Source organism: Triticum aestivum, chromosome 4A (assembly GCF_018294505.1).
Source record: "Triticum aestivum cultivar Chinese Spring chromosome 4A, IWGSC CS RefSeq v2.1, whole genome shotgun sequence".
Lineage (NCBI taxonomy): Eukaryota > Viridiplantae > Streptophyta > Magnoliopsida > Poales > Poaceae > Triticum > Triticum aestivum.
Window position 1 is genome coordinate 691,982,156 of NC_057803.1, and position 17,529 is coordinate 691,999,684.

General features: G+C 46.1%; 1 pseudogene; it reads right to left on the minus strand.

Moving 5' to 3' along the window:
- Nucleotides 1-5,778: 5,778 nt before the first annotated feature.
- LOC123088181 (uncharacterized) lies at nt 5,779-8,960 on the minus strand (annotated as a pseudogene).
- Between the last annotated feature and the right edge of the window lie 8,569 nt (nt 8,961-17,529).

The following is a 17,529-nucleotide window of genomic DNA, read 5'->3' on the forward strand; positions in this document are numbered from 1 at the left end:
ACTTACACAACATAGACCTGATAACTTGCATACGAATACCATGGTAACTTTGACCCGAGGAGAAATCATGGTAATTTCTGTAAGAACACGACTGTAAGAAAAAAGGGGTCAAAACGAATAGTTTTCTTTAGTTGAGCAACAAATCTCTAAGGCTGAGTTGGTTGTGGTGGTGTGCTATGGTGCTAGGGAGTCGTGGGTTCGAATCCCACATGCGCAATTTTTTTAAACACGTGGGAGACGTGAAGTGGCAGTTTTTCCGGGGGTGAGCGCGCGAGATGTGCAGCAGAAGCGCGAGATGTGCAGCAGAAGCAGGTTTCTCGGGAGAGCCTGCGGGATCGTTCGTGAGGAGGAGGGATCGAAGGGAGGGAGGGTCGTTCTGTACTTAGAGGGAAGGAATAAGATGTGTGTGGTAGTTTTAGCTATGTGGCACACGTGTGCCAAATATAACAGTCCTTTCTGTTTTGTGTGGAGCAGATTCTTTGTCTCAACTAGTTAGCAGTACGTCCGACTGTGAAAAACATATCGACAAACCTGAGAATAAAGGTAGGCCCAGGCGAAAAATGGGAGGTTGTGCTCTGCTCTCTGCCAACTTTGCGACCTTTGGGAAATTGGATACTCCTGATTTCCTGCATATATCATCATAGCCATTGGTGAAAGAACAAACTCGACAGCGCTCGTGCTCGCCGCTCTTCGCTTGTGAGAAAGTGTTTAGTGTTATTCCTTGCTCGTCCCCACTTTGAGAAATTCGGTGAAACGATCTTCAGGATATGATTATGACGATTGAGGACGACGCGCGTTGGGGATAAGACAATTTTCGATGGGGCTAAACATGATTCTTCAGACAAAACGTGCCACTGATTAGCCGGTCCACTGATGTGCGGAACAATGGAGCATTTGCACGGTGCGGCTGGGCACTGGCACTAATTAACAGGTCCACGCGCCGATGCGTTGCGGTGAGAGAAAGCTTCCGATTCCTATGCCTTAAACAGGATTAATTTGAGAACAATTTAAAGCGCTCCTATTCCTTAGTAGATCAGAGGAGGTACAAGAGGGTAATTTAATCCTAAGCACTGACTGGTTAAGGGCAAATTTGGCCACCAAAACTTTGTGAGTACAAGATGTATCTGTTGTCATCTCGTTCCAAAGAGTAACTTGCTTATATACTATGCATGTTCATTCAAACTAAAATACACTCTTCCCTCTGAAAACAAAAAACAAAATACACTCTGAACCCCTTCTCAAAATAATGAAATACACTCTGAATATGGAGTATATCTTAATGCATAATTATTCTATCTTGTTGCCACATCCTTCAGTGTTGGACGAACAATGACACATGATTTATATTTAGTGTTTAATAAAGATTATGCTTCTTAAATGTTCATATTTATAATTTATATATATATGTGTGTGGTACAAATGGCAGAATTAAATTATCCTAAAGTACTTACGTCATTATATAATATTGTGTATGTATATGTGATATTCTATTTTTCCATTGGTAGTTAATAATAGGTGTTATTTGTTCTACTGTTGATGCATGTACTTATATACCCTGGACCTTTTTAAGTAGTATACATAGAGATTTTTATCAATGCGTGGGTGGAGGTCAACGACTCAATGGAAATCTCACCAACTACAGGAGGAAAACTGCAGATACTACTAAACTACATTATCCACTCCATTTCAAACTACATGCCCAAAATTAAATAAAGGTTGGTGTAAGCATGGGTGTAGGTGTAGAACGCTTCAACGCGAATTGCAGACATCACGATGAGAAGGAGAAACTAGACACAGTTTGCCAGCAAGTTGACAACGAGACGGAGTCGGTCGTATACGGTACCAGCTGTGGATGCGTGTATACTTTTGTCCTTCCCTCTGTAGCCAGACAAATTGAAAATGGAAGTGCCTGTATATATTCACATGCAGTTTTTTTTAGAGAATACTATCACATACGAGTATGAAACAGACAGTCAATGGATCATGCTGCAGTGCACTGCACATGGGTCGTGCTAGAATTTTTCTACGTATATAGGTCATCTTAGTTTGGTCATGGTATTCTACATGCAAGTTCACATTCAAACATCCTGCCCTTCAATTTTTCCATTCAATCCTATCTATTTGAATGTGTACTGGACAAAACCAGAAGTAATGACCAGCATAAATTCGACATTTAATTATACGCGCACGTAATAAATAGTACAAGTAGGCACCGCGTATATGTATTGCTGCGGTCTCTATCTTACCAAACACAGTGAGAAATAACAGCTCCTAAAACTTACCAACATCATGTCACCCTGAAATCACATTGTCGGCAAGAAAGAAATGCAGTTTTGATTCCGGAGTATATAGCAACAAGTTGGTGAACAAACAACTTGCACTTCTAGCACCACCTGTACAATGTTGGAACGGGACGACGCACAACTTGTATCACCGTTCCAAGAAAACATCAACATGTTTCTGTCCATGCCCTTTACAGGAAAGCATCAATCAAAATGTTAAAGAAAAAAAACTAGTAAAACGTAACACTCGGGCAAGTTTCAGCTTCTTCTGCGCATTTCTTAATCCCCTCAAATTATTCAACTCTTGTTGGCAGATTCGACTACAATATAAGTAGTAGTGACATGGAGTCACAATCGTTCGCTGGTCCTGGAGGCCAAATTTCGTATTTTGACCCCTTTGTGGTATAAAATCAAGATCTGACCCCGGTTGGGACATTTGGCTACCGCCAGGATCCCTGGCGGTAGGTTACTTATCCACGTCAGCTCGAGCAAACGGCCGCCGTCGCACCCTACCGCCAGGGACCCTGGCGGTAGCCTGTCTAACCCTACAGCCAGACCCCCTGGCGGTAGGGTGTGGCTGGGTTTTTGCCTCGCAAAGTTTCTGTAACGAAATATCAAAGTCCCTGGCGGTAGGTTCACCCTACCGCCAGTGGGTTTGGTGGTAAGCTGTGTGACCCTACCGCCAGGGTCCTTGGCGGTGGGGTCCTGTGTTTTATGGTTTCCAAGTTTAATTGGTTGCTTCTTTTCAAAAACAATATCACAACTATGATATAGAACCTAAAAAACAGATCTCAAACAATTAAACTTGGGCATCACATACACATTAATAAAACTTTAGTGATTGTTTTATGGTTTAGATTTTTACAGGTTTTAGTGATTGTTTCTTTTATAAAGTTTTATCACATAGTTTCACAAAGAAAGCAAAAAATGAGCTCACATATTAATAAAGGTTCCACATAGCAAATAGCAAATAGCAAATAGTAAATTTGTCCACATAGTTTGACAACCCCAACTAATGCAAGTAGTTTCGCAATAAGCTTTCGCAAAGCCAACAAACGGTGCAACAAGTTCTTAAGACAAGTTTATAGAGCGGGTAAACATCTTCCCCTCGTATGTTAGGCCTGGCCGTGGAGACAGATACGGCAACGGATCCACCGGTTCAGGCGGAGGAGGAACGCTGGTCGGCATCCGTGTTGGAAATATGCCCTAGAGGCAATAATAAAATGGTTATTATTATATTTCTTTGTTCATGATAATTGTCTATTGTTCATGCTACAATTGTATTATCCGGAAATCGTAATACATGTGTGAACACATAGACCACAACAAGTCCCTAGTGAGCCTCTAGTTGACTAGCTCGTTGATCAACAGATAGTCATGGTTTCCTGACTATGGACATTGGATGTCATTGATAACGGGATCACATCATTAGGAGAATGATGTGATGGACAAGACCCAATCCTAAGCATAGCACAAAGATCGTGTAGTTCGTTTCGCTAGAGCTTTTCCAAATGTCAAGTATCATTTCCTTAGACCATGAGATTGTGCAACTCCCGGATACCGTAGGAGTGCTTTGGGTGTGCCAAACGTCACAACGTAACTGGGTGACTATAAAGGTGCACTACGGGTTTCTCCGAAAGTGTCTGTTGGGTTGGCACGAACCGAGACTAGGATTTGTCACTCCGTATGACGGAGAGTTATCTCTGGGCCCACTCGGTAATGCATCATCATAATGAGCTCAATGTGACCAAGTGTCTGGTCACGGGATCATGCATTACCGTACAAGTAAGTGACTTGCCGGTAACGAGATTGAACGAGGTATTGGGATACCGACGATTGAGTCTCGGGCAAGTAACGTACCGATTGACAAAGGGAATTGAATACGGGATTGATTGAATCCTCGACATCGTGGTTCATCCGATGAGATCATCGAGGAGCATGTGGGAGCCAACATGGGTATCCAGATCCCACTGTTGGTTATTGACCGGAGAGGCGTCTCGGTCATGTCTGCATGTCTCCCGAACCCGTAGGGTCTACACACTTAAGGTTCGGTGACGCTAGGGTTGTAAAGATATGAGTATGCAGTAACCCGAAAGTTGTTCGGAGTCCCGGGTGAGATCCTGGACGTCACGAGGAGTTCCGGAATGGTTCGGAGGTGAAGAATTATATATAGGAAGTCAGGTTTCGGCCATCGGGAACATTTCGGGGGTCACCGGTATTGTACCGGGACCACCGGAAGGGTCCCGGGGGTCCACCGGGTGGGGCCATCTATCCCGAAGGGCCCCATGGGCTGAAGTGGGAGGGGAACCAGCCCCTGGTGGGTTGGTGCGCCCCCCCTTGCCCCCCCCCCTATGCCTAGGGTTGGAAACCCTAGGGGTGGGGGCGCCTCCACCTGGCTTGGGGGGCAAGTTTCCCCCCTGACCGCCGCCCGCCTTTGGAGATGGCATCTCCTAGGGCCGGCGCCCCCCCTAGGGGGCCTATATAAAGAGGTGGGGAGGGAGGGCAGCCGCACCCCAAGTCTTGGTGCCTCCCTCTCCCCTGCTACACCTCTCCCTCTCGTAGAAGCTCGGCGAAGCTCTGCCGAGATCACTGCTGCATCCACCACCACGCCGCCGTGCTGCTGGATCTCCGTCAACCTCTCATTCCCCTTGCTGGATCAAGAAGGAGGAGACGTCTTCCTCAACCGTACGTGTGTTGAACGCGGAGGTGCCGTACGTTCGGCGCTAGGATCTCCGATGATTTGGATCACGACGAGTACGACTCCCTCAACCCCGTTCTCTTGAACGCTTCCGCACACGATCTACAAGGGTATGTAGATGCACTCCCCTCTCTCATTGCTAGATGACTCCATAGATTGATCTTGGTGAACGTAGGAAATTTTTTATTTTATACAACGTTCCCCAACAATCCGATCGTTCAAGCACTCCCACCTTGCCTTGCCCGCTGGAGTTTTCACCTCCGCCCTTCCCCAGCTGATGATATCGAACGCCGATGCACTTGGGGGCGGCATCCTGGCTCTCTCCTCCGCATTGCTCTCGAAGTAGATCCTCTGGCCGAAATTGCGCAGCTCCCAGTTGGAGTGCTGCTTGGCAGCTTCAATGGTCCCTTCCGGGCGGACACGGGGGATAGTTGGATCTCCCTCCATCTCTGCAATCACTCTCTTCCACTCCTTCACACTCCGCGACCAACACTTCACATCGTCGGAGATCCACTCTACCCTCTCGTGCCACCGCACTGCCCTCGTCGCCTCTAGGACCTCGTCTGAAACAGCTCCCACTGGCTGCAGAAGCTCAGGGATGGCCTCGTACAGGCACAGAGAGTGACAAGGCAGACAAGTCGTGTTGGAGATGAATGGGCGATGGTTGCGCCACAGTTGCAGATCTAAACATATGGATGCATAACAAAAGTTCATTATTAACTAAATAAAATACATATATCAAGATGAGTCAAATGCAATATCATATCATATCATATTTACTCCAACCAAATCCACTACTTGCATCATATAAATTTTGTTTACTCCAATATTCATCATATCATAAATTTTGTTAACAAAAAAATTGAGAAGTTGAGGGTTCAACATTTTGTGAGTGATTGAAAATGTATTGGCACAATGTGACAGTTGTCCTCATTTTGTTTACTCCAGACACTACAGGACACCTTTCAAGGCTACACATATATTGGCACAATGTGACAGTTGTCCTCATGGTACAGAAAATGTGAAGTAATAGATCATACTATTTCAATGCAGCGATTGAAAATGTTAAGTGCAGGAACATGGCAGTGGTCTTCGGTGCTTGTGATTACGATCATGGTCGTCACCGTCACTAGTTTCAAAGTTTTCAGTATCTGTAGCAATTAACCCTTGGTGCATCTCTTCACGATAACCAAATCCGCAGAAAAAAAACAACTTAGCATCTAGATTTTATCCATTGCCCTGAGTCCCTGAGCATGTTCAAGAAACACTAAATTAGAACATTACTACTATAAATACATGAGGCATCAGGACAGAGAAGATATTCAGTTAAATACATGGGGCATAAAAACCTACGACGATCGACAAAAAAGATATTCGGTTAAACTTAGGTCTCGCTGGGAAGGGCCCTATTAGATATGCACTGTAAGTTCATAGATATTTCAGTTACAAAAAGATATTCAATTAAAAAGTGACAAATAACTCGATGAAACTCGGACTATATATTTAAGTTACAAAATATATTTCAGCTTAGGAATGCAGTGTATAAATCAGACTAGATAGATAACACTACCGAAGATAGAATCTGTCATGCATACAAAATACAGATGTGCATTCGACAATATTTGCACCTATGCATTATAGTTGCTATAAAAAAGACACTGTAAACCTATCTTCGTTGTAAATTACTGTGATGTAAGATGCCGCCAAAAAATGCAGCTCCATGTGGTAATTAAGATCTTTGTTGACACTATACATAGGTCAGAGAAAACACTAACATTCAAGCAAAAAAACATACAGAAATGTCCGAAGGGGCAGGAGCGGTGCATTCCTGCCAAGAGATCTAGCTGACCATGTCAATTTCAAGGTTTTCTTTTCCACATTTTGAGCCAATCATATGATTTGTATGTTGTTTGCAACATGTATATAAAGAGTCTGTTCGAGTCCTCTGTCAAGCCATTACTAGCATCGACTATACATGCCTTTGTCTGAGACGCAATGCCGCCCCGTATTTACCTTTGCAACAATCAAAGATTCAGAATTCGAACCCACTGTTCATCTGGATGGAGAACCATGGCCGCCCAAAACCGTGCAGCGGTGCGTCCACTCTCAACACCAGCCCCGAGCTCGTCGCGCCGCCATTCAGCTTCGATCTCCCAAGCTGCACACACGAACAAAAAAGGCAAACTAATTACGATCTACTCCCTCCGTTCGGAATTACTCGTCCGAAAACTGAATGTATCTAGATGTATCTTAGTTGTAGATACATTCATTTTTGTGACAAGTAATTCCGAACGGAGGAAGTACAAAGGTTGAACCAAGAAGTAAAACATAGTTAACGCACCGATCAGTTCATCCCAAATTAAGTTGTGCAATGTACTTCAACGATGAAAAACATGGCGGATCAACGGAGTACAGGGAAGCTACTGACCGACACGGAAGCGTAGGCGGAGGGGGAGGCGGTGCGGGAGTAGCCGCAGGCGACGCTGGCCTCCTCGCTGACCGAATGGACCAGCTCCGTCGACACCCCGGGCCGGCTCCCGCCGAACGTGGGGCAAATGCTGTCCATCACAAAAAGATCATGGCAACCAGGTTAAATAATCAGATCCACATTCCGGCATGATCAACTGCATTTCCTTTGTGAGTGCGTAGAAGTGGAACTATTTACTGAGAGAAATGAACTTTTTTTCTAATTTTTTTGACACAGAGAGGGGCTGCAAGTGAATGAACTTGCCTGAGCTGCAGTGCCGGCTGCAGCATGAGGCCGCACCGCCTCCAGGAGAGCACCTGGGCTAGCCCCAGCGACTGGGACCTGTCCGGCCACTGGACGGTCGGGGCGACGCTGCCCCCGCTCCCGTTCTGCAGAGCAACGGCTCAGATCATCTCTCGATCGGGTTTCTGTTGTGAACTTGTGATATGTGCAGAAAATGCAGATGATACGTTTTGAGGGATCAGGTAGGTGGGGTGCTGACCTTGTAGGAGAAGTTGAGTCGCTTCTCCCCGGGGAACTTTCCGTGGGCCTGGACGATGCCGCCGCCGTCGAGAGGGAGGAAACCCCTCGCCATGAACCCGTCGCCGGCCACCTATCTGAGCTGCCCGTTGGGGAATTGCATGTCCATGAATGACTGCTCAATTGTTTTCAAACAGAAAGTTCAGGCAAAGACAGTGTCAAAATTAACTGTTCATCATCACGAATTCAGGATTCAGGACAGAGGATTCAGAAGGCCGATCGAACACTCACGCAGGCAAAGGGGTTGAGGCAGATCATCGACATGAAGAAGCATCTCCGGCGAGCTTTCCAGTACGCCGGGCACACCGAGTGCACTCCGTTCTGCTCACATATCAGATCTTACTCTTAGTTTCTTCTTTGTGTAGATAAGATATTAGATTCAGTGTGTTCGTCAGTTGTTTACCTTGTGCTCGAAGCCGTACCAGATGAGGTGGCGCTTGGAGAGGTGCACGGGGAAGAGTAGCGTCGTGTCGCGGAGGAAGAGCACGGGCCCGAGCTGCACCAGGAACAGCGGCGCCGCGCCGCCGTCACCGCCGCCTCTGCTGCCGCTGCTGGAGTGCGACGCCTCGGCGCGCCACAGGTCGCCGCGGGCCGCGACGGAGCTCTCCACATCGTTCGTCCTGCTGTCGAACGCCGCCGACAGGACCATGCTTCTCTGCGACCGCGCGAACCGCCCGGAGCCGCCCACCGCCGGACGATCGCCGCCAACGGCCCCTTCCTGCTTGCTCCGCGCGGCGTCGTCGTCGGCCGTCGCGCCGCCTCTGCCGGGGACGGCCCTCCGGTGCGGCGGGCGCGCGGTGTGGCGCACGCGGCGGGGGGCATGGAGGCGGACGGACGGAGGAGAGGAGGTGGAAGAGAGGCCAGCGGCGAGTGGGTTGGGAGAGGAGAGGTGGTTGGGGATCTGGATCGGGGTGTGTGGTTTTTTTTAGACAGACGGGGGATGGGTGGTGTGGGACGGTTGGTGGGGTGGAAGTGTGGATCGGGCCGGGGGTGGACACGCTTAGTAGTAGCGTGGGGGTTTTATATCCCTCGCTACTACTATGGCATAGTCCGGGGGTATTGTTGAAGACCATTTAGTAGCAGCGCGGGTTTATACCCCTCGCTACTACTATCAACTTAGTAGTAACGTGGTTTTTATACCCCTCGCTAATACTAATTAGCAGTAGCGCCCATTTTTAAACCGCGCTACTGATAAACTTCTGTGTATAAGGTTTTCCCTAGTAGTGAAAGTGACTTGCCGGTAACGAGATTGAACGAGGTATTGGGATACCCACGATCGAGTCTCGGGCAAGTAACGTACCGATTGACAAAGGGAATTGAATACGGGATTGATTGAATCCTCGACATTGTGGTTCATCCGATGAGATCATCGAGGAGCATGTGGAAGCCAACATGGGTATCCAGATCCCGCTGTTGGTTATTGACCGAAGAGGCGTCTCGGTCATGTCTGCATGTCTCCCGAACCCGTAGGGTCTACACACTTAAGGTTCGGTGACGCTAGGGTTGTAGAGATATGAGTATACAGTAACCCGAAAGTTGTTCGGAGTCCCGGATGAGATCTCGGACGTCACGAGGAGTTCCAAAATGGTCCGGAGGTGAAGAATTATATATAGGAAGTCAGGTTTCGGCCATCGGGAAAGTTTCGGGGGTCACCGGTATTGTACCGGGACCACCGAAAGGGTCCCGGGGGTCCACCTGGTGGGGCCACCTATCCCGGAGGGCGCCATGGGCTGAAGTGGAAGGGGAACCAGCCCCTGGTGGGCTGGTGCCCCCCCCCTTGGGCCCCCCTGCGCCTAGGGTTGGAAACCCTAGGGGTGGGGGCGCCTCCACCTGGCTTGGGGGGCAAGTTTCCCCCTGGCCGCCGCCCCCCTTTGGAGATGGCATCTCCTAGGGCCGGTGCTCCCCCCTAGGGGGCCTATATAAAGAGGGGGGAGGGAGGGCAGTCGCACCCCAAGTCATGGCGCCTCCCTCTCCCCTGCTACACCTCTCCCTCTCGTAGAAGCTCGGCGAAGCTCTGCCGAGATCACTGCTGCATCCACCACCACGCCGTCGTGCTGCTGGATCTTCGTCAACCTCTCCTTCCCCTTGCTGGATCAAGAAGGAGGAGACGTCTTCCTCAATCGTACGTGTGTTGAACGAGGAGGTGCCATCCGTTCGGCGCTAGGATCTCCGGTGATTTGGATCACGACGAGTACGACTCCCTCAACCCCGTTCTCTTGAGCGCTTCCGCACGCGATCGACAAGGGTATATAGATGCACTCCCCTCTCTCGTTGCTAGATGACTCCATAGATTGATCTTGGTGAACGTAGGAAATTTTTTATTTTATGCAACGTTCCCCAACAGTGGTATCAGAGCTAGGTCTATGCGTAGTTACTATGCACGAGTAGAACACAATTTGTTGTGGGCGTAGATGTTGTCAACTTTCTTGCCACTACTAGTCTTATTTTGCTTCAGCGGTATTGTGGGATGAAGCGGCCCGGACTGACCTTACACATACGCTTACGTGAGACAGGTTCCACCGACTGACATGCACTAGTTGCATAAGGTGGCTAGCGGGTGTCTGTCTCTCCCACTTTAGTTGGAGCAGATTCGATGAAAAGGGTCCTTATGAAGGGTAAATAGAAGTTGGCAAATCACGTTGTCGCTTTTACGTAGGTAAGAAAACGTTCTTGCTAGAACACCTATAGAAACCACGTAAAAACTTGCAACAACAATTAGAGGACGTCTAACTTGTTTTTGCAACAAGTGTTTTGTGATGTGATATGGCCAAAGGATGTGATGAATGATATATGTGATGTATGAGATGATCATGTTCTTGTAATAGGAATCACGACTTGCATGTCGATAAGTATGACAACCGGCAGGAGCAATAGGAGTTGTCTTTATTTTTCTATGACCCGCGTGTCATTGAAGAACGCCATGTAAATTACTTTACTTTATTGCTAAACGCGTTAGCCATAGAAGTAGAAGTAGTCGTTGGCGTGACAACTTCATGAAGAAACGATGATGAAGATCATGATGATGGAGATCATGGTGTCATGTCGGTGACGAAGATGATCATGGCGCCCCGAAGATGGAGATCAAAGGAGCAATATGATATTGGCCATATCATGTCACTATTTGATTGCATGTGATGTTTATCATGTTTTACATCTTATTTGCTTAGAACGACGGTAGCTTAAATAAGATGATCCCTCAAAATAATTTCAAGAAAAGTGTTCCCCCTAACTGTGCACCGTTGCGAAGGTTCGTTGTTTCGAAGCACCACGTGATGATCGGGTGTGATAGATCCTAATGTTCGAATACAACGGGTGTAAGCCAGATTCACACACGCAGTACACTTAGGTTGACTTGACGAGCCTAGCATGTACAGACATGGCCTCGGAACACGGAAGACCGAAAGGTCAAGCATGAGTCGTATAGTAGATACGATCAACATGAAGATGTTCGCCGATGTTAGCTAGTCCGTCTCACGTGATGATCGGACACGGCCTAGTTGACTCGGATCATGTTTCACTTAGATGACTAGAGGGATGTCTGTCTAAGTGGGAGTTCATTGAATAATTTGATTAGATGAACTTAATTATCATGAACTTAGTCTAAAAACCTTTGCAAAATGTCTTGTAGATCAAATGGCCAACGCTCATGTCCACCTCAACTTCAACGCGTTCCTAGAGAAAACCAAGCTGAAAGATGTGAAGGGAACGTAGTAATTTCAAAAAAATTCCTACGCACATGCAAGATCATGGTGATGCATAGCAACGAGAGGGGAGAGTGTGTCCACCTACCCTCGTAGACCGAAAGCGGAAGCGTTATGACAACGTGGTTGATGTAGTCGTACGTCTTCACGATCCGACCGATCCAAACACCGAACGTACGGCACCTCCGTGTTCAGCACACGTTCAGCTCGATGACCTTCCCCGGACTCCGATCCAGCAGGGTGTCGGGGATGAGTTCCGTCAGCACGACGGTGTGGTGACGATGATGATGTTCTACCGGCGCAGGGCTTCGCCTAAACTCCGCGACGATATGACCGAGGTGGAATATGGTGGAGGGGGGCACCGCACACGGCTAAGGAACGATCCGTAGATCAACTTGTGTCTTCTAGGGTGCCCCCTGCCCCCGTATATAAAGGAGCAAGGGGGGGTGCGGCCGGCCCTAGGAGGAGGCGCGCCGGAGGAGTCCTACTCCCACCGGGAGTAGGACTCCCCCCCTTTCCTAGTTGGATTAGGACTTGGGGGGAGGGAAAGAGGAAAGGGGGGCGCCCCCCCCCTTCCTTGCCTATTCGGACTAGGGGGGAGGGGCATGCGGCCTGCCCTGGACGGCCCTCCTCTTCTCCCTCATGGCCCATTAAGGCCTATTAACCCCCGGGAGGGTTCCGGTAACCCCCCGGTGTTCCGGTAAAATCCCGATTTCACCCGGAACTATTCCAATGTCCAAACATAGGCTTCCAATATATCAATCTTTATGTCTCGACCATTTCGAGACTCCTCGTCATGTCCGTGATCACATCCGAGACTCCGAACAAACTTCGGTACATCAAAACTTATAAACTCATAATAAAAATGTCATCGAAACGTTAAGCGTGCGGACCCTACGGGTTCGAGAACTATGTAGACATGACCTAGAACTGTTTCCGATCAATAACCAATAGTGGAACCTGGATGTTCATATTGGCTCCTACATATTCTACGAAGATCTTTATCGGTCAAACCGCATAACAACATACATTGTTCCCTTTGTCATCGGTATGTTACTTGCCCGAGATTCGATCGTCGGTATCCGATACCTAGTTCAATCTCGTTACCGGCAAGTCTCTTTACTCGTTCCGTAATACATCATTCCATAACTAACTCATTAGTTACAATGCTTGCAAGGCTTAAGTGATGTGTATTACCGAGAGGGCCTAGAGATACCTCTCCGACAATCGGAGTGACAAAACCTAATCTCGAATTATGCCAACTCAGCATGTACCTTTGGAGACACCTGTAGAGCACCTTTATAATCACCCAGTTACGTTGTGACGTTTGGTAGCACACAAAGTGTTCCTCCGGTAAACGAGAGTTGCATAATCTCATAGTTGTAGGAACTTTGTATAAGTCATGAAGAAAGCAATAGCAACATACTAAACGATCAAGTGCTAGGCTAACAGAATGGGTCAAGTCAATCACATCATTCTCCTAATGATGTGATCTCGTTAATCAAATGACAACACATGTCTATGGTTAGAAAACATAACCATCTTTGATTAACGAGCTAGTCAAGTAGAGGCATACTAGTGACATTATGTTTGTCTATGTATTCACACATGTATCATGTTTCCAGATAATACAATTCTAGCATGAATGATAAACATTTATCATGATATGAGGAAATAAATAATAACTTTATTATTGCCTCTAGGGCATATTTCCTTCAGTCTCCCACTTGCACTAGAGTCAATAATCTAGATTACATAGTAATGATTCTAACACCCATGGAGTCTTGGTGCTGATCATGTTTTGCTCGTGAGAGAGGCTTAGTCAACGGGTCTGCAACATTCAGATCCGTATGTATCTTGCAAATTTCTGTCTCCCACTTGGACTTGGTCCCGGATGGAATTGAAGCATCTCTTGATGTGCTTGGTCCTCTTGTGAAATCTGGATTCCTTTGCCAAGGCAATTGCGCCAGTATTGTCACAGAAGATTTTCATTGGTCCCGATGCACTAGGTATGACACCTAGATCGGAAATGAACTCCTTCATCCAGACTCCTTCATTTGCTGCTTACGAAGCAGCTATGTACTCCGCTTCACATGTAGATCCCGCTACGACACTTTGTTTAGAACTGCACCAACTTACAGTTCCATAGTTTAATATAAATACGTATCCAGTTTGCGATTTAGAATCGTCCAGATCAGTGTCAAAGCTTGCATCGACGTAACCTTTTACGACAAGCTCTTTGTCACCCCCATAAACGAGAAACATATCCTTAGTCCTTTTCAGGTATTTCAGGATATTCTTGACCGCTGTCCAGTGATCCACTCCTGGATTACTTTGGTACCTCCCTGCTAAACTAATAGCAAGTCACACATCAGGTCTGGTACACATCATTGCATACATGATAGAGCCTATGGCTGAAGCATAGGGAACTCCTTTCATTTTCTCTCTATCTTCTGCAGTGGTCGGGCATTGAGTCTGACTCAATTTTATACCTTGTAATACAGGCAAGAACCCTTTCTTTGCCTGATCCATGTTGAACTTTTTCAACACTTTATCAAGGTACGTGCATTGTGAAAGTCCAATCAAGCGTCTTGATCTATCTCTATAGATCTTGATGCCCAATATGTAAGCAGCTTCACCGAGGTCTTTCATTGAAAAACTTTTATTCAAGTATCCTTTTATGCTATCCAGAAATTCTATATCATTTCCAATCAACAATATGTCGTCCACATATAATATTAGAAATGCTACAGAGCTCCTACTCACTTTCTTGTAAATACAGGCTTCTCCAAAAGTCTGTATAAAACCATATGCTTTGATCACACTATCAAAGTGTTTATTCCAACTCCGAGAGGCTTGCACCAGACCATAGATTGATCGCTGGAGCTTGCACACTTTGTTAGCTCCCTTAGGATCGACAAAACCTTCCGGTTGCATCATATACAACTCTTCTTCCAGAAATCCATTCAGGAATGCAGTTTTGACATCCATCTGCCATATTTCATAATCATAAAATGCGGCAATAGCTAACATGATTCGGACAGACTTAAGCATCGCTACGGGTGAGAAGGTCTCATCGTAGTCAACCCCTTGAACTTGTCGAAAACTTTTTGCAACAAGTCGAGCTTTGTAAACAGTAACATTACCGTCAGCGTCAGTCTTCTTCTTGAAGATCCATTTATTCTCTATTGCTTGCCGACCATCGAGCAAGTCAACCAAAGTCCACACTTTGTTCTCATACATGGATCCCATCTCAGATTTCATGGCTTCAAGCCATTTTGCGGAATCTGGGCTCACCATCGCTTCTTCATAGTTCGTAGGTTCACCATGATCTAGTATCATGACTTCCAGAATAGGATTACCGTACCACTCTGGTGCGGATCTTACTCTGGTTGATCTACGAAGTTCAGTAACAACTTGATCTGAAGTTTCATGATCATCATCATTAACTTCCTCACTAATTGATGTAGGTGTCACAGGAACCGATTTCTATGATGAACTACTTTCCAATAAGGGAGCTGGTATAATTACCTCAACAAGTTCTACTTTCCTCCCACTCACTTCTTTCGAGAGAAACTCTTTCTTTAGAAAGGATCCATTCTTAGCAACGAATGTTTTGCCTTCGGATCTGTGATAGAAGGTGTACCCAATAGTCTCTTTTGGGTATCCTATGAAGACACATTTCTCCGATTTAGGTTCGAGCTTATCTGGTTGAAGTTTCTTCACATAAGCATCGCAACCCCAAACTTTAAGAAACGACAACTTTGGTTTCCTGCCAAACCACAGTTCATAAGGCGTCTCAACGGATTTTGATGGTGCCCTATTCAACGTGAATGCGGCCGTCTCTAAAGCATAACCCCAGAACGATAGCGGTAAATCAGTAAGAGACATCATAGATCGCACCATATCTAGTAAAGTACGATTACGACGTTCGGACACACCATTTCGTTGTGGTGTTCCGGGTGGCGTGAGTTGCGAAACTATTCCGCATTGTTTCAAATGTAAACCAAACCCGTAACTCAAATATTCTCCTCCACGATCAGATCGTAGAAATTTTATTTTCTTGTTACGATGATTTTCCACTTCACTCTGAAATTCTTTGAACTTTTCAAATGTTTCAGACTTGTGTTTTATTAAGTAGATATACCCATATCTGCTCAAATCATCTGTGAAGGTGAGAAAATAACGATACCCGCCGCGAGCCTCAACATTCATTGGACCACAAACATCAGTATGTATGATTTCCAACAAATCTGTTGCTCGCTCCATAGTTCCGGAGAACGGCGTTTTAGTCATCTTGCCCATGAGGCACGGTTCGCAAGTACCAAGTGATTCATAATCAAGTGATTCCAAAAGTCCATCAGTATGGAGTTTCTTCATGCGCTTTTCACCGATATGACCTAAACGGCAGTGCCACAAATAAGTTGCACTATCATTATCAACTCTGCATCTTTTGGCTTCAACATTATGAATATGTGTATCACTACTATCGAGATTCAATAAAAATAGACCACTCTTTAAGGGTGCATGACCATAAAAGATATTACTCATATAAATAGAACAACCATTATTCTCTGATTTAAATGAATAACCGTCTCGCATCAAACAAGATCCAGATATAATGTTCATGCTTAACGCTGGCACCAAATAACAATTATTCAGGTCTAAAACTAATCCCGAAGGTAGATGTAGAGGTAGCGTGCCGACCGCGATCACATCGACTTTGGAACCGTTTCCCACGCGCATCGTCACCTCGTCCTTGGCCAGTGCTCGCTTATTCCGTAGTCCCTGTTTCGAGTTGCAAATATTAGCAACAGAACCAGTATCAAATACCCAGGTGCTACTGCGAGCTCTAGTAAGGTACACATCAATAACATGTATATCACATATACCTTTGTTCACCTTGCCATCCTTCTTATCCGCCAAATACTTGGGGCAGTTCCGCTTCCAGTGACCAGTTTGCTTGCAGTAGAAGCACTCAGTTTCAGGTTTAGGTCCAGACTTGGGTTTCTTCTCCTGAGCAGCAACTTGCTTGCTGTTCTTCTTGAAGTTCCCCTTCTTCTTCCCTTTGCCCTTTTTCTTGAAACTAGTGGTCTTGTTGACCATCAACACTTGATGCTCCTTCTTGATTTCTACCTCCGCAGCTTTTAGCATCGCGAAGAGCTCGAGAATTGTCTTGTTCATCCCTTGCATATTATAGTTCATCACGAAGCTCTTGTAGCTTGGTGGCAGTGATTGGAGAGTTCTGTCAATGACGCTATCATCCGGAAGATTAACTCCCAGTTGAATCAAGTGATTATTATACCCAGACATTTTGAGTATATGCTCACTGACAGAACTATTCTCCTCCATCTTGCAGCTGTAGAACTTATTGGAGACTTCATATCTCTCAATCTGGGCATTTGCTTGAAATATTAACTTCAACTCCTGGAACATCTCATATGCTCCATGACGTTCAAAACGTCGTTGAAGACCCGGTTCTAAGCCGTAAAGCATGGCACACTGAACTATAGAGTAGTCATCAGCTTTGCTCTGCCAGACGTTCACAACATCTGGCGTTGCTCCTGCAGCAGGCCTGGCACCCAGCGGTGCTTCCAGGACGTAATTCTTCTATGCAACAATGAGGATAATCCTCAAGTTACGGACCCAGTCCGTGTAATTGCTACCATCATCTTTCAACTTTGCTTTCTCAAGGAACGCATTAAGATTCAACGGAACAACAGCGCGAGCCATCTATCTACAAACATAGATAAGCAAAAATACTATCAGGTACTAAGTTCATGATAAATTTAAGTTCAATTAATCATATTACTTAAGAACTCCCAATTAGACAGACATCTC